The 23,914-nt window shown below is 33.9% G+C and overlaps 1 long non-coding RNA gene and 1 pseudogene across 2 annotated transcripts; both read right to left on the bottom strand.

The window, feature by feature from the left end:
• Window positions 1-375, bottom strand: part of LOC105950359 (uncharacterized) — a 50,343-nt pseudogene extending 49,968 nt beyond the window's left edge.
• A 15,209-nt stretch (window positions 376-15,584) lies between these two features.
• Window positions 15,585-17,821, bottom strand: LOC148769151 (uncharacterized). Of its 2 annotated transcripts, XR_016032028.1 has the most exons (4): window positions 17,713-17,821; window positions 17,020-17,078; window positions 16,468-16,762; window positions 15,585-15,821 (listed from the first exon to the last, which is right to left on the bottom strand). It is a non-coding gene; the product is annotated as an uncharacterized LOC148769151 (long non-coding RNA). The 2 variants fall into 2 exon arrangements; XR_016032027.1 differs by lacking the exon at window positions 17,713-17,821 and having other exon boundaries at window positions 17,020-17,124.
• Between the last annotated feature and the right edge of the window lie 6,093 nt (window positions 17,822-23,914).

Here is a 23,914-nt window from a genome sequence, read left to right as displayed (position 1 = left end):
CAAGAAAAAACACAAAGGCCAAAACAGGATTATAAGGATAGTTAAAAGAAAAGCCATTTTTTAAAGCAATAGCTCCAATCAATTTCCTGCATGTAACAAAATTTAAGCTCCGCGGGAATAAGGTGGGGGGGGGGGGGGTATAATTCAGAAAACGTATAGGCCAAATCCATCGGAACAAGGAGCATATTCCGATAAATTCTATCAGCAAAACTGAAAGGGAAAAAAAGAATTATTCAATTAGAAGATAAGAAATCATATGATAGAATCAATTTCAATCATTTGTCACTTAGTAGCACTCATAATGCAATAATGTATCTGGGCTCTTGCAGAAATAGCTACTTACCTCATCCAATTCATGTGTTTAATGTGATACATCGTCTGAGAATTATTAGTTAGGATGAAAATTGTAATTCATTTGTTCTACTTCACATAATAATTGAGGAAGCTTAAAAAACAATACGAAACAAATTATTGGAATAAGTGTTGAATCAAGATGAGAACTTATTTGAATAGTTCGTGGAAGAAGATACCTTACTCTCGAGTCATGCTCAAGTCTTGAATGAGAGCTTTAGTATGCTCGATAACTATAAAAATATTTATCACTTCATAAGATTCTAAATGCTAATATAACCGTATTATTCCACTATATCACATAGTCAATTTTTTGAAACATTTATTAAGAATTTCTTGAAACATTTATTAAGAATATATTGCTGCCACAGCTTATTCGAACAATCGTTACGATCACCATACTTATCCGAATAACCTAAAAGATATATCGAATTAAAGCTAACGTATGTATCTACAGGTTCACTGAAGACCCTGAGCCCAAATTATCAACCTAACACACCAATAACTGCCCCGGAAGATGATTACATGAAACTGCCAGGTTTTAAAACAAATGCATCTGCTGGCACTGTTTATTTGAAAAATCATAACAATTTATTGAGTTATCCAAATTGTTCAAATAATACACTAAATTGAACCTGACAATGTAATCTACAAGTTCTCAGAAGACACACTGCCCAAATTATTAGCTCAACATAGCAAAAACAGCCCCGTAAGATGGATATTCAAAACTGTCCTGTTTTGACAGATTCAGGGTCGTATGATTCTGACCTCGGAAAAGGCTATACAACGTGCTCGAATTAGAAATAATGTAACACTTACTTATAACACTCGCGGTTCTCTCCGAGTTTTGAGAAGAAATGATTCCCAAATTCGCAATCCAAACCCTCCGAGTAGACGGCGTCGACTGCTTTAACGGAGATGAATTTTGTTTCCTTTATTTTCTTGCTTGAACAAGGGCAACAATGGTGAACAGTCAGAAAACAACTCAATTTGCAGAAAATAAAGAAAAAAAATCAAAAATCAAAAATCAAAAATCAAAGCATAAAATAGATAATTTGCGGCACATACAAATTAAAAACCCTAATCTCCCCAATTTTGTGTTTGCCGTTTCAATTGCGACAGAGAGGAGAACGCACACTCACCGGAAAATACACAAATGCGGAGTCTTGCCGGAAGAAAATGACGAATTCGCCGGTGAATAAGAAAATGGCTCTGTACTGAGAGAGAGAGAGAGAGAGAGAGAGAGAGAGAGAGAGAGAGAGAGAGAGAGAGAGTTAAGGGCGGGCGGAGAGAGAGAGAGAGAGAGAGAGAGAGAGAGGGAGAGTTGAGTGTATTTTAATTTAGGGCCGGTAATTTTTTTTGAAATTATTTTAGACGAGAGTACAAGTATTCTAATGCACAAGGCACAATTCCTTAAAGCACATAAAAATCAAATAATATATTAATTAATGTAAATTAATGTACAAGCGGATAAAGAACAACGTACAAGTAATTAATGAACATAATCACAGCATAATCTTGCACCAACTTATAAGTTATAAGAACAATCCATTCACATAATCCTTTATTGTTTCTTCCTTATTATCTCGTTCGATTCTTGCGATTTTTCCTTTGTTAAACGTTCTGAACTTCTGGTAATACTTTGGCTCATTGTCTTGCTACTCAGTAATATCAGGCGAGAATTGGTAGAGAGAGAGTGTAAGCGAGAGATTGAACAGAGTAATGATTTGGGATGAAAGAAATGCGTGTAACGAAAGAATGAGAATTCGTTGTGTTTTTCCATTATTTGCATTTTCGCCCTCCATCTTTCTTTTCATTCTTTTCATTTCTTGATTTGTTTAAAAATTAAATTACTGACCAAATCGATTAAATTTTCATAAGTAGTTTCATAACAACCAAATTAAAGTGGTTAGTAGCAACTTAATTAGATGGTCGTTAATAATTAAATTAAGACTTGTAGCAACCGTAAAAAAAAATTGATGTTAAATTGGTCACTATTGACACTAAGTTATAGTGACCATAAAAATTGTCGCTACAAACTTTAAATTTAGTTGCTATAAGATGTCAAACTATTAGTGACCACTTATAGCCACCAAATGTTCGCCGGTCGCAGAAGGATTTAGCCCTACCAACTTTTGCTACCAAATTACTTTTGGTCACTAAATGTGAATATTCAGTGACCATTTAGTTATGGTCGTTGAGAATTTTGTCGCTGAAGCTAGTTTTTCTTGTAGTGTTAGTATCTTATAGGTACAAATCGATAATTAGGTGTTCATGAAGAAAAAATGATCAAAGAGTAAGAAAAGAGTTGCAATTAGGAAAATAAAATCAAATTAGAAGAGAGGATCCCTCAACATCTTCTGTAGTGTCCACGAAGTCGAGCATAACTTCATCATCCGGACTCCAAAGCAACTGGTTCCGGCGGCATTAGAAAGCTATTTCAGCTGGCTACAATTCATGTCTAACGTCAATTTTCCAAATTCAGACTCGAACATTGTCAAAATTCGATTCCAAAAGCTATAATGAAAATACGTGCTACAGTTCGAGAACATGAATGCGCATCAAGAAACGTGCACAAAAACACTCGCAATAAAAGATACGCACATAAGTAAAAGTAGGGCTGGAAAAAAAATACCGATTACCATATACCATGGTATACCAACCAAGGATTACCGAAAGAACTACCATTATTGTCTGCGGTATGGTATTAGTACCGTACCATTACAATATGGTACGGTATTGGTATTGTATTTCTAATACCACGCTAATACCGTACCGTACCGCAATTTACATTTAATCCGATTAATATATTTTTTCGATATTATTTTTTGTAATTCTATTTTGTTTACTTAGAAGCTTATAAATGGCAACAATTATTTTTCCCTTAAGTTAGTGGTAGTATATTGTTTTTTTTTTTTTTTTTTTTTTTCTACCAAGTTGAATTTTGTAATTGAACATATATGTTCTACTAAATTGTCTTTTATGTTCCCTATAGCCAACTAATTTTATTATATATGATGTATGGATATTTTATTGTTTTACCTACATGTATGTATAGCATTGGTAAAGTATTTATTGTATGTAACAATTATTAAGAACAATCAAGTTACTAATAAATACCTAGTTATTCCATTAAAAAACATTTAAATTATTATGGTATATGTTCTTGTTTCAATGAAGTAAATTATGTTAATTATTCCCATTATACACCGGACCTTCTTAGAAAATAAGATACAACTCATACAAGAGTAACTATAACTATTTTCAATTGGGATATATATATATATATATATATATATATATATATATATATATATATATATATATATATATATATATATATATATATATATATATATATATATATATATATATATATATATATATATATATATATATATATATGTATATATATATATATATGTGTGTGTGATAACCATTTTTCTCTAATATTTGATGCATCACCAAGTACGGTAGAGTACCCCGTACCGATTGTACCATACCGAAAATAACGGTATACCGAACATTGGTACACCGAACTTTTTGGTACGGTAACAGTATGAAATTTTTCAATACCGCAATGTATGGTAGGTACACGGTATTGAGCCAAATGTTTGGCAACCGTACCGAATCCACTCCTAAGTAAAAGTACAAAAGCAAGCACAAAAGTACTCACACAAAAGTGCATTCGCAAAAAGGATCATGAAAACACAAACTACAATGATAGGACATTAATACAAATCAACAAACATGCACAAACACACTCGCTGAACTGGACATGCACAAACGTACATGCATAAAAACATGCGCAAAAGTGCATTCGCAACAACGTTCTTAAAAACACGAACTACAACACTAGGACTTTAATACGCATAACCAAACAACAGCAAAAACATTAGATACAAAACATACAGTGGAGTGTAGAAATAACACTCTACGTTTACGTTTACGTGGATTTTTGTTTGGATTAATTTATATTTATGTTTTAATTGGAGGATTTAGTATCTTATAGGTACAAATCGATAATTAGGTGTCCATGAAGCAAAAATGATCAAAGAGTAATAAAAAAGTTGCAATTAGGAAAATAAAATCAAATTAGATGAGAGGATCCCTCAACATCTTCGGTAGTGTCCACGAAGTCGAGCATAAATTTCTCATCCGGACTCCAAATCAACTGGTTCCGACGGCATTAGAAATCTATTTCAGCTGGCTACACTTCCTGTCTAACATCAAATTTCCAAATTCTGACCCGAACATGGTCAAAATTCGATTCCAAAAGCAATCATGATAATACGTGCTACAGTTCGAGGACATGAATGCGCATAAAAAAACGTGCACAAAAACACTCGCTATAAAAGATACGCACATAAGTAACAGTACAAAAGCATGCACAAAAGTACTCACGCCAAAGTGCATTCCTAAAAAGGATCATGAAAACATAAACTACAATCCTAGGACATTAATACAAATCAACAAACATGGACAAACACACTCGCTCAAATGGAAATTCATAAAGGTACATGTAAAAAAACATGCGCAAAAGTGCATTCGCAACAATGTTCTTAAAAACACGAACTACAAGACTTGGAATTTAATACGCATAACCAAACAACAGCAAAAACACTTGATACAAAAGACACAACAGAGATTAGAAATATCACTCTACGTTTACGTTTACGTTTACGTGGATTTTTTTATTGGATTAATTTATACTTCTTTTTTAATTGGTGGATTTAGTATCTTATAGGTACAAGTCGAAAATTTGGTATCCATAAAGGAAATATGATCAAAGAGTAAGAAAAGAGTTGCAATTAGGAAAATCAAATCAAATTAGAAGAGAGGATCCCTCAACATCTTTGGTAGTTTCCACGAAGTCGAGCATAACCATCTCATCCGGATTCCAAATCAACTGGTTCTGGCGGCGTTGGAAATCTATTTTAGCTAGCTACAATTCCTGTCTAACGTCAAATTTCCAAATTCGGACTCGAACATGGTCAAAATTGGAATCCAAATGCGATAATTAAAGTACGTGCTACAATTAGAGGACATGAATGCGCATCAAGAAATGTGCACAAAAAGACTCGCTAGAAAAGATACGCACATAATTAAAAGTACAAAAGCATGCACAAAAGTACCCACGCAAAAGTGCATTCGCAAAAAGGATCATGAAAACACAAACTACAATCCTAGGACATTAATACAAATGCACAAACATGCACAAACACACTCGCTCAACTGGACATGCACAAACGTACATGTAAAAAAGCATGCGCAAAAGTGCATTCGCAACAATGTTCTTAAAAACACAACCTACAACACTAGGACTTTAATACGCATAACCAAACAACAGCAAAAACACTAGATACAAAACATACAGTGGAGTGTAGAATTAACACTCTACGTTTACGTTTACGTGGATTTTTTTTTGGATTAATTTATATTTCTGTTTTTAATTGGAGGATTTAATATCTTATAGGTACAAATCGATAATTAGGTGTCCATGAAGCAAAAACACTCGCTAGAAAAGATACGCACATACGTAACAGTACAAAAGAATGCACAAAAGTACACTTGCCAAAGTGCATTCGCAAAAAGGATCATGAAAACACAAACTACAATCCTAGGACATTAATAAAAATCAACAAACATGCACAAATACACTCACTCAAATGGATATGCACAAACGTACATGTAAAAAAACATGCGCAAAAGTGCATTCGCAACAACGTTCTTAAAAACACGAACTACAACACTAGGACTTTAATACGCATAACCAAACAACAGCAAAAACACTTTACGTGGAATTTTTTTTGGATTAATTTATATTTATGTTTTAATTGGAGGATTTAGTATCTTATAGTTACAAATCGATAGTTAGGTGTTCTTGAAGCAAAAATGATCAAAGAGTAAGAAAAGACTAGCAATTAGGAAAATAAAATCAAATTAGAAGAGAGGATCCCTCAACATCTTCTGTAGTGTCCACGAAGTCGAGCATAACGTCCTCATCCGGACACCAAATCAACTGGTTCCTGCGGCATTAGAAAGCTATTTGAGCTGGCTACAATTGCTGTCTAACGTCAAATTTCCAAATTCGGACTCGAACATGGTCAAAATTCGATTCCAAAAGCGATCATGAAAATACGTGCTACAGTTCGAGGACATGAATGCGCATCAAGAAACGTGCACAAAAACAGTCACAATAAAAGTTACGCACATAAGCAAAGGTACAAAAGTAAGGACAAAAGTACCAACGCAAAAGTGCATTCGCAGAAAGGATCATGAAAACACAAACTACAATCCTAGGAAATTAATACAAATACACAAACATGCACAAACACACTCGCTCAACTGAATATGCACAAACGTACATGTAAAAGAACATGCGCAAAAGTGCATTCGCAACAACGTTCTTAAAAACACGAACTACAACACTAGGACTTTAATACGCATAACCAAACAACAGCAAAAACACTAGATACAAAATATACAGCGGAGTTTAGAAATAACACTCTACGTTTACTTTAACGTTGATTTTTTTTTTGGATTAGTTTATATTTCTTTTTTAATTGGAGGATTTAGTATCTTATAGGTACAATCAATAATCAGGTGTCCATGAAGCAAAAATGATCAAAGAGTAAGAAAAGAGTTGCAATTAGGAAAATAAAATCAAATTAGATGAGAGGATCCCTCAACATTTTCGGTAGTGTCCACGAAGTCGAGCATAACTTTCTCATCCGGACTCCAAATCAACTGGTTCCGATGGCATTAGAAAGCTATTTAAGCTGGCTACACTTCTTGTCTAACGTCAAATTTCCAAATTCGGACTCGAACATGGTCAAAATTCGATTCCAAAAGCGCTCATGAAAATACGTGCTACAGTTCGAGGACATGAATGCGCATCAAGAAACGTGCACAAAAACACTCGCTAGAAAAGATACGCACATAAGTAACAGTACAAAAGCATGCACAAAAGTACTCATGCCAAAGTGCATTCGCAATAAGGATCATGAAAACACAAACTATAATCCTAGGACATTAGTACAAATCAAACAAACATGCACAAACACACTCGCTCAAATGGCCATGCACAAACGTACATGTAAAAAAACATGCGCACAAGTGCATTCGCATCAACGTTCTTAAAAAGAACTACAACACTAGGACTTAAATATGCATAACCAAACAACAGCAAAAACACAAGATACAAAAGATACAACGGAGTTTAGAAATAATACTCTACGTTTACGTTTACGTGGATTTTTTTTTGGATTAATTTATATTTCTGTTTTAACTTCGTGGATTTAGTATCTTATAGGTACAAGTCGATAATTTGGTGTCCATGAAGGAAAAATGATATTAGGAAAATCAAATCATATTAGAAGAGAGGATCCCTCAACATCATTGGTAGTGTCCATGAAGTCGAGTATAACTTTCGCATCAGGATTGCAAATCACCGAGCTCCGGCAGCATTAGAAAGCTATTTCAGCTGGCTACAGTTCCTGTCTAACGTCAAATTTCGAAATTCGGACTCCAACACGGTCAAAATTGGATTCAAAAGTGATCATGAAAATATGTGCTACAGTTCGAGGACATGGATGCGCATCAAGAAACGTGCACAAAAACACTCGCTAGAAAAGATACGCACATAAATAATAGTACAAAAGCATGCACAAAAGTACTCACGCAAAAGTGCATTCGCAAAAAGGATCATGAAAACATAAACTACAATCCTTGGACATTAGTACAAATCAACAAACATGCACAAACACACTCACTCAACTGCACATGCACAAACGTACATGTAAAAAAAACATGCGCAAAAGTGTATTCGCAACAACGTTCTTAAAAACACGAACTACAACACTAGGACTTTAATACGCATAACCAAACAACCCGCAATAACACTAGATACAAAAGATACAGTAGAGTGTAGAAATAAAACTCTATGTTTACGTTTACGTGGATTTCTTTTTGGATTAAGTTTTATTTGTGTTTTAATTGGTGGATTTAGTATCTTATAAGTACAAGTCGATAATTAGGTGTCCATGAAGAAAAAATGATCAAAGAGTAAGAAAAGAGTTGCAATTAGGAAAATAAAATCAAATTAGAAGAGAGGATCCCTCAACATCTTCGGTAGTGTCCACGAAGTCGAGCATAACTTTCTTATCCGAACACTAAATCGACTGGTTCCGGCGTCATTAGAAAGCTATTTCAGCTGGCTACAATTCCCGTCTAAGGTCAAATTTCCAAATTCAGACTCGAACATGGTCAAAATTGGATTCCAAAAGCGATCATGAAAATACGTGCTACAGTTCGAGGACATGAATGCGCATCATGAAACGAGCACAAAAACACTCGCTAGAAAAGATACGCACATAAGTAAAAGTACAACAGCATGCACAAAAGAACTCACGCAAAAGTGCATTCGCAAAAAGGATTATGAATACACAAACTACAATCCAAGGACATTAATACAAATCAACTAACAAGCACAAACACACACGCTCAAAGGGACATGCACAAACATACATGTAAAAAAGCATGCACAAAAGTGCATTCGCAACAACTTTCTTAAAAACATGAACTACAACACTAGAACTTTAATACGCATAACCAAACAAATAGCAAAAACACTAGCTCCAAAACATACACTGGAGTTTAGAAATAACACTCTACGTTTACAATTACGTGGAATTTTTTTTTGGATTAATTTATACTTCTGTTTTAATAGGTGGATTTAGTATCTTATAGGTACAAATCGATAATTAGGTGTCCCTGAACCGAAAATGACCAAAGAGTAAGAAAAGAGTTGCAATTTGGAAAATAAAATCAAATTAGAAGAGAGGATCCCTCAACATCTTTGGTAGTGTCCACGAAGTCGAGCATAACTTTCTCATCCAGACTCCAAATCAACCAGTTCTGGCAGCATAAGAAAGTTATTTCAGCTGGCTACAATTCCTGTCCAATGTCAAATTTCCAAATTCGGACTCGAACATGGTCAAAATTGGATTCCAAAAGCGATCATGAAAATACGTACTACAGTTCGAGGACATGAATGCGCATCAAGAAACATGCACAAAAACACTCGCTAGAAAAGATACGCACATAAGTAAAAGAACAAAAGCATGCACAAAAGTACTCACGCAAAAGTGCATTCGCAAAAATGATCATGAAAACACAAACTACAATCCTAGGACATTAATACAAATCAACAAACATGCACCAACACACTCGCTCAACTGGACATGCACAAACGTATATGTAAAAAAACCTGCGCAAAAGTGCATTCGCAACAACATTCTTAAAAAGACGAACTACAACACTAGGAATTTAATACACATAACCAAACAACCAGTATTTTTTTTTGAATTAATTTATATTTCTGTTTTCATTGCTTGATTTAGTATATTATATGTACAAATGGATAATTAGGTGTCTATGAAGCAAAAATGATCAAAGAGTTAGAAAAGAGTTGCAATTAGGAAAATAAAATCAAATTAGAAGAGAGGATCCCTCAACATCTTCGGTAGTGTCCACGAAGTCGAGCATAACTTTCTTATCCAGACTCCAAATCGAGTGATTCTGGCTGCATTAGAGAGCTATTTCAGCTGGCTACAATTCCTGTCTAACGTCAAATTTCCAAATTCGGACTCGAACATGGTCAAAATTTAATTCCAAAAGCGATCATGAAAATACGTGCTACAATTCGAGGACATGAACGCGCATCAAGAAAGGTGCACAAAAACACTCGCTAGAAAAGATAATCACATAAGTAACAGTAGAAAAACATGCACAAAAGAACTCACGCAAAAGTGTATTCGCAACAAGGATCATGAAAACACAAACTACAATCCTAGGACATTTATACAAATCAACAAACATGCACAAACACACTCGCTCAAATGGACATGCACAAACGTACATGTAAAAAAACATGCGCAAAAGTGCTTTCACAACAACGTTCTCAAAAACACGAACTACAACACTAGGACTTTAATACGCATAACCAAACAACCCGCAATAGCACTTAATAGAAAAGATACAGTGGAGTGTAGAAATAACACTCTTATGTTTACGTTTACGTGGATTTCTTTTTGGATTAATTTTTATTTCTGTTTTAATTGGTGGATTTAGTATCTTATAGGTACAAGTCGATAATTAGGTGTCCATGAAGCAAAAATGATCAAAGAGTAAGAAAAGAGTTGCAATTAGGAAAATAAAATCAAATTAGAAGAGAGGATCCCTCAACATCTTCGGTAGTGTCCACGAAGTCGAGCATAACTTTCTTATCCGGACACTAAATCGACTGGTTCCGGCGTCATTAGTAAGCTATTTCAGCTGGCTACAATTCCCATCTAAGGTCAAATTTCCAAATTCAGACTCGAACATGGTCAAAATTTGTAGCACCCCGTTTACTTTACACTCTATACCGGAAAATAGTATAAAGGTTTTTATAATAAGTTGCAGCGGAAGACCTTTTGAATATACGGTTTTATTTTTCGAAACAAAGTTCTAGAGAAAAGTGGTAAAGTTTTCTATAGTTTTCAAAATACTTGAAGTGGTTCGCTTCAATTTTCGTTCAATAAAAATCTTTCTTGAAAAACCTTTGAAGTCGAACACTACATAGATTTAGAAAAAAAAAAAACATTCTCTTTTTATTCGGTGCCACATTTTCCTTTAAACGTTTTCTTACTTCAAATAATGAATCGGGTTGTGGTGGAGCTCTTAAGAAATCAACATTAGAAAATAACGAGAATAGTCGTAAAACATTATATTATACATAAGGGTTAAAATCGCTTCCCGAAAACATATTCAAGTAATACGGATTACAATCCACTAAAAACATTTAAGTGGATCCCTCGGCTTAAATCCACATAAATTCCATACGGCTAGATCCCTCGGCTTTCCCCGAACTTTGTTCAACTTTGCTCCTCAGATTCGGATCATCAGTTACCTACACCAAGATAACATCTATATGAGCCTTTAAAAAGACTCAATAAGAATCCGGAAGTAATAACAAGGTTTTGAAAAAGTCTTTACACATAATTTATATATATACACACACATATATATAGGCATACACGAACACATAATAAACTTACGATCATTCAAACTTACGCTTACTATACCTTACCTTTACCTTTCATTTGAATCTTTCAAGGATACTTAACATCCTTTCATTTCTTTCAAAAATCGGGTACTTAACACCCTTATTTCCTTTACTTTAATATGCAATATGCATGAAAATGAGACTTTAGACTTTTAAAACTTTTTATGAGAAAACATTGGGCCCGTTTGGAAAAAAACAATCGTGGAGTTCGGCAATAAGCCGTGTATTTTGGAGCTTGTGATCTATAACTTTACTATAGTCACGACTATAACTTTACTATAGCCGAGTTAGTGGTTTATAATCCCGATTCCTATGTGAATCAGTCCCTATGTGGACAGGTCCCTATGTAGACCCCAACTATCAACCACTAACCGGAATATAGTCACGGCTATAACTTTACTATAGCCGAGTTAGTGGTTTATAATCCCGATTCCTATGTGAATCAGTCCCTATGTGGACAGGCCCGTATGTGGACCCCAACTATCAACCACTAACGGAATACCAGCCCCCCGTATCCCATACTTATTCACCTAGATCCACAACCAATTTCCAAACATTTTTAACTTTGAAAAATCATGATTTATGCATCTTAGACTTTCTAATGAATCATATGATTTATCTATCTTTACTTCCACATAAACAAGCATAAAAGTAACAAGTACGAAAACATCTATACTTCACAACTTCAATCAAATTACTGAGCACATAATCATATAGAGCATAACACTTTTGTTTCACATTTCATTTTCATAAGTACACATAAACATTTAATATCACATAGCAACACCAAGAAGGGCATTCTTCAACTTTAACCATATTATAATCACATAATAACATAATCATATCATTCATAGCATATCAATATCACTCATATCATGAATTATGAAAATTACCACATACGACATTTCTTTACTCTAATTACTTAATACATACACATTTATTTCAAAAGTGACACACATCATAACAAATAATATACGAGAACAATCAAGTATTCTAACTCATCATAGAAATCAGTTAATCCTATTTCTAAATATTGTACTTGCTCATTAACACCATTCTAGGCTAGTAGATTGTAATTCTTTCTTAGGACATGCAACAAGATACCTAAACTTAGATTATTAGGCCATAACTTAGAGATTTCACCTTCATCACTAACTTATCTTTCCTACCTCGGATATTAGAACCATGATCACAAATCATACTTTGATAAAAATAGTCATCTTAAGAAAATCAAACAGTGTTGGTATCCTAAATTTGAAAAATCATTTCTCTTGAACCACCAATCAAAAGCCTTTGAAACTTTTACAACATACTCCTTTATATGTCTTTAAAACCAGTAAGAAACAATTTATAAAAATCATCATCAGAGTAAAAGATATAAATAAATTTCTAAGGTGGTACAGTTTTGAAATCTGAACAGAGGGAGTGACTTTAAAAATTCATTTTGCTTTACAGATTCATCCAAAACTTTTGAAATTTTAACTCTATATACTATTAGGAGTCTTATATACCCCAAAAAAACAGTTTTAGAAAATACTTAGGAAATTAGGATAAATAAGTAAAATGGTACAGTAGTGCAGTTTAAAACTCAGAACAGGGGAGGGGACTTCAAAAATTTCTTATAAATTATCTACTGTGTCAAACACTGCCAAATATTATCTCAAATGTGTTTTCTAAGTTGGGGTTCTGTTCCAAGTTGATTCACTAAATTTGAAAGAGGGAAACGTTAGATTTCATTACTAATTCTAAACTAACTCTAGTTTTGTACAGTTTCGGTAAATAATTCATAACTTATTTTTTTCTTCTCCAAACATTACAAGTCACATATCAATATGACCATAACAGAGAGATCTATCCTCATAAAAAATTTCGTAGTTTTCATAAATAAACTCGTGGGTGAAACATGAGTTAAAATCCGTACCTATGAATCTGTAAATTTTACATATAACCATCTATTTCAAGATTCTAGACTCAATCAACTTAGATGACTCAAATCCAAACCTTAAACATATAAGATCACAACTAGTAAATCAATAATATTAACATGCAATGATTATAACCATAAGGATAATAAATTTCATAGCATATCATCATCAAATTTCGGGTTTCTCACCAATCTTCTATTTTCTTTCAAGAATCAAGAATCAAGAGTTAGATTCTCACATGCAAAGCTTTAAACATGAAATTAAACATATCAACACATCATCATCATTTTTCTCATCAAAGATCAAGGATTCAAGCATGGATCTTAACATGCATGAGACTAAACATATAATATAACATACTATGAGCACTTTCTTTCATAAAACTTTCGATTTCTTCAAACACTCAAGAAGGGGAGTTTTTCAAAAAGAGAAGAGAAGGAAATACTATTGATGTTAGCTTGATGTAGCAAGAATTCCATGATTCTTACCTTAGGATCTTTTACAAATTTGAAGAACTTTGTGGATATTTGCAACCCACTAGAGAATCCTTCAAGAAATTCAAAAATTAGAGAAAGCTCTTAGGGGATTTTCTAAAATTGAAGAAAGAAAGAAAGAACAAATATTTGCTTACCCTTCTTGGTTGAAGAATCTCCTTTTGGAGATGAAGAACTATACTAGCTAGGAATTAATGAAAAAAACGAGAAGAAGATGAAGAAGAAGGAAGAGATTTAATGGGGAAGGCTTGAATTAGAAGAAGAGATTTCTTATTCTACTTGGACTATTTTGATCGATGGAGATGGGGAAGGAGAAGGGGACTTAGCTGATTTTTGGTGTGTGGAAATGAAGAGGAGAGGGTGGTATTTATAGAATTGGAGAGGCTTGTATTCTTAATGGGTAATTATGAAGAGGGGTCTTTTTTGCAATTAGGAGAAACTTGAAATAATCTAGAGGGACTTCTAGGCAATTTCATTTAAGTTATCTTAAAAATAAGGCTAAATGAAAAGCCAAGTGGAAATGCACATGGAATAAGTGTATGCATGCAACACATACAATCCTAGGCAATTTAAAGAGGGGAAATTACTATCAATTAAGCATATAAACTTTCGAGTGTGAGAAAATAAATTCTTAGGCTACGGAAACTAAACCTTGTAGATCACATAACTTCACGTGCTCAATTATATTAAACACATGAAATACATTTTAGTTGCGCAAATAGAGAATAAAATCAAGAATATTCATGTAGACATATAATGCACATTAGTTCACATAAATTCACATAAATAGCAAATATAGCAAATTAGAAAGCAATTAATTGAATTCGCACATAAAACACATATTCATGCAAAGAAGACGAGAGGGAAAATACGGAAACCGGGTATCAGAAACGCGGGGTGTTACAAAATTGGATTCCAAAAGCGATCATGAAAATACGTGCTACAGTTCGAGGACATGAATGCGCATCATGAAACGAGCACAAAAACACTCGCTAGAAAAGATACGCACATAAGTAAAAGTACAACAGCATGCACAAAAGTACTCACGCAAAAGTGCATTCGCAAAAAGGATCATGAATACACAAACTACAATCCTAGGACATTAATACAAATCAACAAACATGCACAAACACACTCGCTCAAATGGACATGCACAAACGTACATGTAAAAAAACATCCGCAAAAGTGCATTCGCAACAACGTTCTAAATAACACGAACTACAACACTAGGTCTTTAATACGCATAACCAAACAACCCATAAAAACACTAGATAAAAAAGATACAGTGGAATGTAGAAATAACACTCTACCACTACAACAAAAAGCATCTTTGTAGACACAAAAAAATGCCCCAATTTATACTATTTTGGGACATTTATTCTTTTAGGGGCAAATAAAACATATGTCGCCTAGTTGTGTGTCGCATTAGCCTTTGGGGCATTTATTATATGTCCCTACAAGTTTATGTTTTCAGGATACTCATATATGTCCCAATAAATTGTTTTTGAGACACAAATATGTATCCTCTTAAGAATTCCATGTCTTTGATAATCATCTTTTTGGGACACTTGCGTAGACGTAGAGACATTTATTTATGTTGCAAGAATTCGATTTTAGGACAATATACGTGTCATTATGTAAACTTCACATCCTGCTAGTATTATTAAAATATACACAAAATATAAATGTAAGCAACAAACAAAATATAACAATATTCTCGATTTTCATTAATCAAAATTTCAAATGTATCTGATCAGTGTTATAGTACTGAATATCATAATGAGAATCATAATCCTATAACATAGAATCTGAATATCAGGATTAACTAATATTATTATCTCTAACACTACAAAAATTAAAGAAGATGATTCCCTCCCATCATATTCTAGATGACTTGAATCAACAATGAAATTAATGATTCAAAGCAACTGCATAAGCAACCTGCAAGTACAAAAATACACATTACTGAGTGCAATAAGAAACCAAGTTATAATAACATTACTTTCAGTGATGAGTAAACATATAAAAACAAAACGCAACATAAGATCTCCCATAAAAGTGTAGCTCTCATCAATAAGTACCACAAACAATTGAAAAACTTATAATATACCGTAACAAGCACTTAAGAAAAATGGGAATAACAAAGAAGAATTTGAATGGTATTGAAAGATTAAGATTAATAAAACTATTTGTATTCTTAACCATTTACAAATGTAACTTTATCAACTTTCCCCCTTTGACTCATCCAAGTAACAACCAAATAATAGTGATCAACTCTTATTTTTCAGCAAAAACAAAACATAGCAGAAGGTTCTAGTTACCATTATTGAGATTCAATGGGAAATGAGCAAGATATCCAAATAAATGATTATTCTTTTCACTTTAATTCTCTCCAAAGATCAATTTTCTTTAAGCATAAACAACTGATAACCAAATATAATAGACAACTCGATATAATAGCCAACGAACATAAGTTCATAATATATAAACGAAAATAAGTTACAGAAAACAGGAGAAAAAGAAAGCATACGAAAGAAAGAGGCAATCGATAACAAGTTAAAAAACAAGGGAAAAAGGGAAAATATACCAATGAAAGAGGGCAATTGGTATGTACTCGAAGAGCCTTTCCAATTATCTCAATATCAGAGGAGAAAATCTTTCGTCTCTTTCTTTTTGCCTAGCATCAAGAATCTCAATTCAATAACTCGTAACAAAAATAAGAAAAAGACAAGGAGAAAATAAAAGAAAACAAACCAATAAAAAAGTTCAATCAATATGTATTCCAAGAGTTATCCAATTGTTTGAGCATATGTGTGTTTGAAACTTATTCTTGCTTCTTTGTTCAAATGGATATCAAGACTCTCCAACTCAATCAATACCTACTGCCCAAAACAAACAAAATAAGGGATAAACATAATGCAAATGTAAACCTAACCTTTTGCCAATGTTTCTAGTCTGAATAAAAATCTTTGAACTTTGTTCTTGCAAGACATATGACATAAAACATAAGAAAATGGGCAATTTCAACAAACAATCAAGTAACAAAAAATAATAATGGACATCCCTTGAGGGCTCAAGTACATACAATGAATATGAACGATTAACCTTATAAGGAACTATAACGGAAACAAAATAATACCGGAATAGTCTTGACTATAGGTTTGTTAAAGTCAGCCTCCCCCTATAGCCAGCAAACATCTTGAAACAATTATTAAAAAAAAAAAATAGATTGCAAAATAATAGTATGTATCATCAAAATCAAAATTTAAACAAAGTAAATAGGTTGCAAAAGAATAGTCAGGATCATCAAAATTGAGCACTGTAATATAATACAAAAGAAAAATTACGAATTCAAATGTGGAATCCAGAGAAAGAGCCTTGACTTGATTTTCCAAAAATCGCCAATCAACTTAACACTTCTATGAAGAATTAATTCACATCAAAACTCAACAGCCTCGTTGTCCCAAGTTCGTCAAAAGAAAAAAAATACCTTGTTTTGTCATGTCCGCCATAACTCAAAAGTGAATTAAACTCATCAACGCTCAGCATTCACTGCGATAGTTGCCGTGAAACTAAAAATTTGGGGAAAACGTTCCTAATCCTATTCCTAATTTTTTTTGTCGAATTTAAATTTTCTTTAAAATCTAGTTTCAAATGATTAAAAGATATGCGAGAGAGACAAAAATCAATTGCCGTCAAACAGAAAATGGGGGAAAACATTCCTAGCCCTAACCTCTTTTCGGCGAACGTAAATTGTCTGTAAACCCTAGCCTCAAAAGATTATAACGATTTGGGGGCGGGGGGAATCGGAAGAGCGAGTAGAAGATCTGACCTTCATAATTTTTCACTCAATAAAATCTCCACTTCGAGAAGATGTGATGTGGTGCACAGGAAATGAGGGCTGGGAGAAGAAATGAAGAAATGGGGTAGAAAGTAATAAAGTAATAAATAAGACTTTCTTACTCAAAAAAAAAAAAAAGACTTTCAAGACGACTTTATTTTTGTTTTTTTATTTTGCTATAATTTGTTTATTTTTTACGGTAATTCAGTTTGGAGGTATAAATGTCCCTAGAGGTGTGGTAATTAGATGCAACTTATGAAGTGTCCCAACCAAATATGATCAAAGAGTAAGAACAAAGTTGCAATTAGGAAAATAAAATCAAATTAGAAGAGAGGATCCCTCAAACCCTTTGGTAGTGTCTACGAAGTCGAGCATAACTTTCGCATCCGGACTCCAAATCAACTGGTTCCAGCGGCATTAGAAAGCTATTTCAGTTAGCTATAATTTCTGTCTAACGTCACATTTCCAAATTCGGACTCGAACATGGTCAAAATTGGATTCCAAAAATGATCATGAATATACGTGCTACAGTTCGAGGGCATGAAGGCGCATCAAGAAACGTGCACAAAAACACTCGCTAGAAAAGATAGGCACATAAGTAACAGTACAAAAGCATGCACGAAAGTAGTCACGCAAAAGTGATCATGAAAACACAAACTACAATCCTAGGACATTAATACAAATTAACAAACATGCACAAACACACTCGCTCAAATGGACATGCATAGACGTACATGTAAAAAAACATGCGCAAAAGTGCATTCGCAACAAAGTTCTTAAAAACACGAACTACAAAAATAGGACTTTAATACGCATAACCAAACAACAGCAGAAACGCTAGATACAAAAGATACAGTGGAGTGTAGAAATAACACTCTACGGTTACGTTTATGTGGATTTTTTTTTGGATTAATTTATATTTATTTTTTAATTGGTGGATTTTGTATCTTATAGGTACGAATCGATAATTAGGTGTCCATGAAGCAAATATGATCAAAGAGTAAGAAAAGAGTTGCAATTGGGAAACTAAAATCAAATTAGAAGAGAGGATGGCTCAACAACTTTGGTAGTGTCTACGAAGTCGAGCATAACTTTCGCATCCGGACTCCAAATCAACTGGTTCCGGCGGCATTAGAAAGTTATTTCAGGTAGCTACAATTCCTGTCTAATGTCACATTTCCAAATTCGGACTCGAACATGGTCAAAATTGGATTCCAAAAGCTATCATGAAAAAATACGTGCTACAGTGTGAGGGCATGAATGCGCATCAAGAAACGTGCACAAAAACACTCGCTAGAAAAGATAAGAACAAAAGTAACAGTACAAAAGCATGCACCAAAGGAGTCACGCAAAAGTGCATTCGCAAAATGGATCATGATAAAACACAAACTACAATCCTACGACATTAATACAAATTAACAAACATGCACAAACAAACTCGCTCAAATGGACATGCACAGACGTGCATGTAAAAAAACATGCGCAAAAGTGCATTCGCAACAAAGTTCTTAAAAACACGAACTACAACAATAGGACTTTAATACGCATAACCAAACAACAGCAGAAACACTAGATACAAAAGATACAGAGGAGTGTAGAAATAACTCTCTACGTTTACGTTTACGTGGATTTTTCTTTGGATTAATTTTTATTTCTGTTATAATTCGAGGATTTAGTATCTTATAGGTAAAAATCGATAATTAGGTGTCCATGAAGCAAAACTGATCAAAGAGTAAGGAAGGAGTTGCAATTAGGAAAATAAAATCAAATTAGATGAGAGGATCCCTCAACATCTTCGGTAGTGTCCATGAAGTCGAGCATTCTTTTCTCATCCAGACTCCAAATCAACTAGTTCCGGCGGCATTACAAAGCTATTTCAGCTGGCTAAAATTCCTGTCTAACGTCGAATGTCCAAATTCGGACTCGAACATGGTCAAAATTGGATTCCAAAAGCGATCATAAAAATACGTGCTACCGTTCGAGGACCTGAATGCGCATCAAGAAACGTGCACATAAACACTTGCTAGAAAAGATACGCACATAAGTAAAAGTACAAAAGCATGCAACAAAGTACTCACGAAAAAGTGCATTCGTAAAAATGATCATGAAAAGACAAACTACAATGCTAGGACATTAATACAAATCACCAAACATGCACAAACACACTCCCTCAACTTTACATGCACAAACGTACATGTAAAAAACATGCGCAAAAGTGCATTCGCAACAACGTTCTTAAAAACACGAACTACAACACTAGGACTTTAATACGCATAACCAAACAACAATAAAAACACTAGATACAAAAGATACAGTGGAGTGTAGAAATAACACTCTACGTCTACGTTTACGTGGATTTTTTTTTTGATTAATTTACATTTCTTTTTTAATTGGTGGATTTAGTATCTTATTGGTACAAATCGATAATTAGGTGTTTATGAAGCAAATATGACCAAAGAGTATGAAAATAGTTGCAATTAGGAAAATAAATCAAATTAGAAGAGAGGATCCCTCTACATCTTCGGTAGTGTCCACATAGTCGTGCATAACATTCTCATCCGGACTCCAAATCGAATGGTTCCGGCGGCATGAGAAAGCTATTTCAGCTGGCTACAAGTCCTGTCTAACGTCAAATTTATAAATTCGGACTCGAACTTGGTCAAAATTTGGTTGCAAAAGCGATCATGAAAATACGTGCTATAGTTTGAGGACATGAATGCGCATCAAGAGACGTACACAAAAACACTCGACAGAAAAGATACGCACATAAGTAAAAGTACAACAACATGTAAGAAAGTACTCACGCAAAAGTGCATTCGCAAAAATGTTCATGAATACACAAACTACAATCCTATGACATTAATACAAATCAACAAACATGCACAAACAAACTCGCTCAAATGGACATGCACAAACGTACATGTAAAAAAACATGCGCAAAAGTGCATTTGCAACAACTTTCGTAAAAACACGAACTACAACACTAGGACTTTAATACGCATAACCAAACAAACAACAAAAACACTAGATACAAAAGATACAGTGGAGTTTAGAAATAACACTCAACGTTTACGTTAACGTGGATTTTTTTATGGATTAATTTATATTTGTGTTTTAATTCGTGGATTTAGTATTCTATAGGTACAAATTGATAATTAGGTGTCCATGAAGCAAAAATGATCAAAGAGTAAGAAAAGAGTTGCAATTAGGAAAATAAAATCAAATTATAAGAGAGGATCCCTCGTCATCTTTGGTAGTGTCCACAAAGTCGAGCATAACTTTCTCATCCGGACTACAAATCAACTAGTTCTGGCGGCATTAGAAAGCTATTTCAGTTGGCTACAAGTTTTTTCTAACGTCAAATTTCAAAATTCGGACTCGAACATGGTCAAAGTTGTATTCCAAAGGCGGTCATGAAAATACGTGCTATAGTTCGAGGACATGAATGCGTATCATGAAACATCCACAAAAACACTCGCTATAAAAGATACGCTCATAAGTAAAAGTACAAAAGCATGTACAAAGTATTCACGCAAAAGTGCATTCGCTAAAAGGATCATGAAAACACAAACTACAATCCTAGGAAATTATTACAAATCAACAAACATGCACAAACACACTCGCTCAAATGGACATGCACAAACGTACAACTAAAAAAACATGCGCTAAAGTGTATTCACAACAACGTTCTTAAAAACACGAACTACAACACTAGGACATTAATACGCATAACCATACAAACAGCAAAAACACTAGATACAAAAGATACAATGGAGTTTAGAGATAACACTCTACGTTTAGGTTTACGTGGATTTTTTTTGGATTAATTTATATTTCTGTTTTAATTGGTGGATTTAGTATGTTATAGGCACAAATCGATAATTAGTTGTCCATGAAGCAAAAATGATCAAAGAGTAAGAAAAGAGTTGCACTTAGGAAAATAAAATCAAATTAGAAGAGAGGATCCCTCAACATCTCCGGTAGTGTCCACGAAGTCGAGCATAACTTTCTCATCCGGACTCCGAATCAACTTGTTCCAGCGGCATTAGAAAGCTATTTCAGTTGGCTACAATTGGTATCTAACGTCAAATTTCAAAATTCGGACTCGAACATGGTCAAAATTGGATTCCAAAAGCGATCATGAAAATATTTGCTACAGTTCGAGGACATGAATGCGCATCAAGAAACGTCCACAAAAACACTCGCTAAAAAAGATACGCACATAAGTAAAATTACAAAAGCATGCACAAAAGTACTCACGCAAAACTGCATTCGCGAAAAGGATCATGAAAACACAAACTATAATCCTAGGACATTAATACAGATCAACAAACATGCACAAACACAGTCGCTCAACTAGACATGCACAAACGTACATGTAAAAAAACCTGCGCAAAAGTGAATTCGCAACAACGTTCTTAAAAACATGAACTACAATACTAGGACTTTAATAGGCATAACTAAACAAACAGCAAAAACACTAGATACAAAAAATACAGTGGAGTGTAGAAATAACACTCTACGTTTACGTTTACGTGGATTTTTTTTTGATTAATTTATATTTCAATTTTAATTAGTGGATTTAGTATCTTATAGGTACAAATCGATAATTCGCTATCCATGAAGCAAAAATGATCAAAGAGTAAGAAAAGACTTGCAATTAGGAAAATAAAATCAAATTAGAAGAGAGGATCCCTCAACATCTTCGGTAGTGTCTACGAAGTCGAGCATAACTTTCTCGTCCGAATTCCAATTGAACTTATTCCGGCGGCATTAGAAAGCTATTTTAGCTGGCTACAATTCCTGTCTAACCTTAAATTTTCAAATTCGGACTCAAACATGGTCAAAATTGGATTCCAAAACCGATCATGAAAATACGTGCTACAGTTCGAGGACATGAATGCGCATCAAAAAACGTGCACAAAAACACTCGCTAGAAAAGATAAGCACTTGAGTAAATGTACAAAAGCATGCACAAAAGTACTCACGCAAAACTGCATTCGCAAAAAGGATCATGAAAACACAAACTATAATCCTAGGACATTAATACAAATCAACAAACATGCACAAACACACTCGCTCAACTGGACATGCACAAACGTACATGTAAAAACACATGCGCAAAAGTGCATTCGCAACAACGTTCTAAAAAACACGAAGTACAAGACTTGGACTTTAATACGCATAACCAAACAACAGCAAAAACCCTAGATACAAAGATACATTGGAGTGTAGAAATAACACTCTACGTTTACGTTTACGTGGATTTTTTTGGGATTAATTTATATTTCTGTTTTAATTGGTGGATTTAGTATTTTGTAGGTACAAATCGATAATAAGGTGTCCATGAAGAAAAAAAGATCAAAGAGTAAGAAAAGAGTTGGAATTAGGAAAATAAAATCAAATTAGGAGAGAGGATCGCTCAACATCTTCGTTAGTGTCCATGTAGTCGAGGATAACTTACTCGTCCGGATTCCAAATCAACTAGTTCCGGCGGCATTAGAAATCTCTTTCAGCTGGCTTCAATTCCTTTCTCACATAAAATGTCCAAATTCGAACTCAAACATTGTCAAAATTGGATTCCAAAAGCGATCATGAAAATATGTGCTACAGTTCGACGACATGAATGCGCATCAAGAAACGTCAACAAAAACACTCGCTAGAAAAGATACGCACATAAGTAACAGTACAAAAGCATGCACAAAAGTACTCACGCAAAAGTGCATTCGCAAAAATGATCATGAAAACACAAACTACAATCCTAGGACATTAATACAAATCAGCAAACATGTACAAACACACTCGCACAAATGGACATGCACAAACGTACATGTAAAAAAACATGGGGAAAAGTGCATTCGCAACAACGTTGTTAAAAATACAAACTACAAAACTAGATCTTTAATAGGCATAACCAAACAAACAGCAAAAACACTAGATACAAAATATATACATTGGAGTTTAGAAATAACACTCTACTGTTACGTTTACGTTGATTTTTTTTTGGATAAATTTATACTTCTGTTTTAATTTGTGGATTTAGTATGTTATAGGTACAAATCAATAATTAGATGTCCATGAAGCAAAAATGATCAAAGAGTAAGAAAAGAGTTGCACTTAGGAAAATAAAATAAAATTAGAAGAGAGAATCCATCAACATCTCCAGTAGTGTCCACGAACTCAACCATAACTT

The sequence above is a fragment of the Erythranthe guttata genome, chromosome 7, assembly GCF_056151865.1.
Source record: "Erythranthe guttata isolate IM_541 chromosome 7, IM_541, whole genome shotgun sequence".
Classification (NCBI taxonomy): Eukaryota; Viridiplantae; Streptophyta; class Magnoliopsida; order Lamiales; family Phrymaceae; genus Erythranthe; species Erythranthe guttata.
This window is presented reverse-complemented; position numbering and strand designations above follow the sequence as displayed.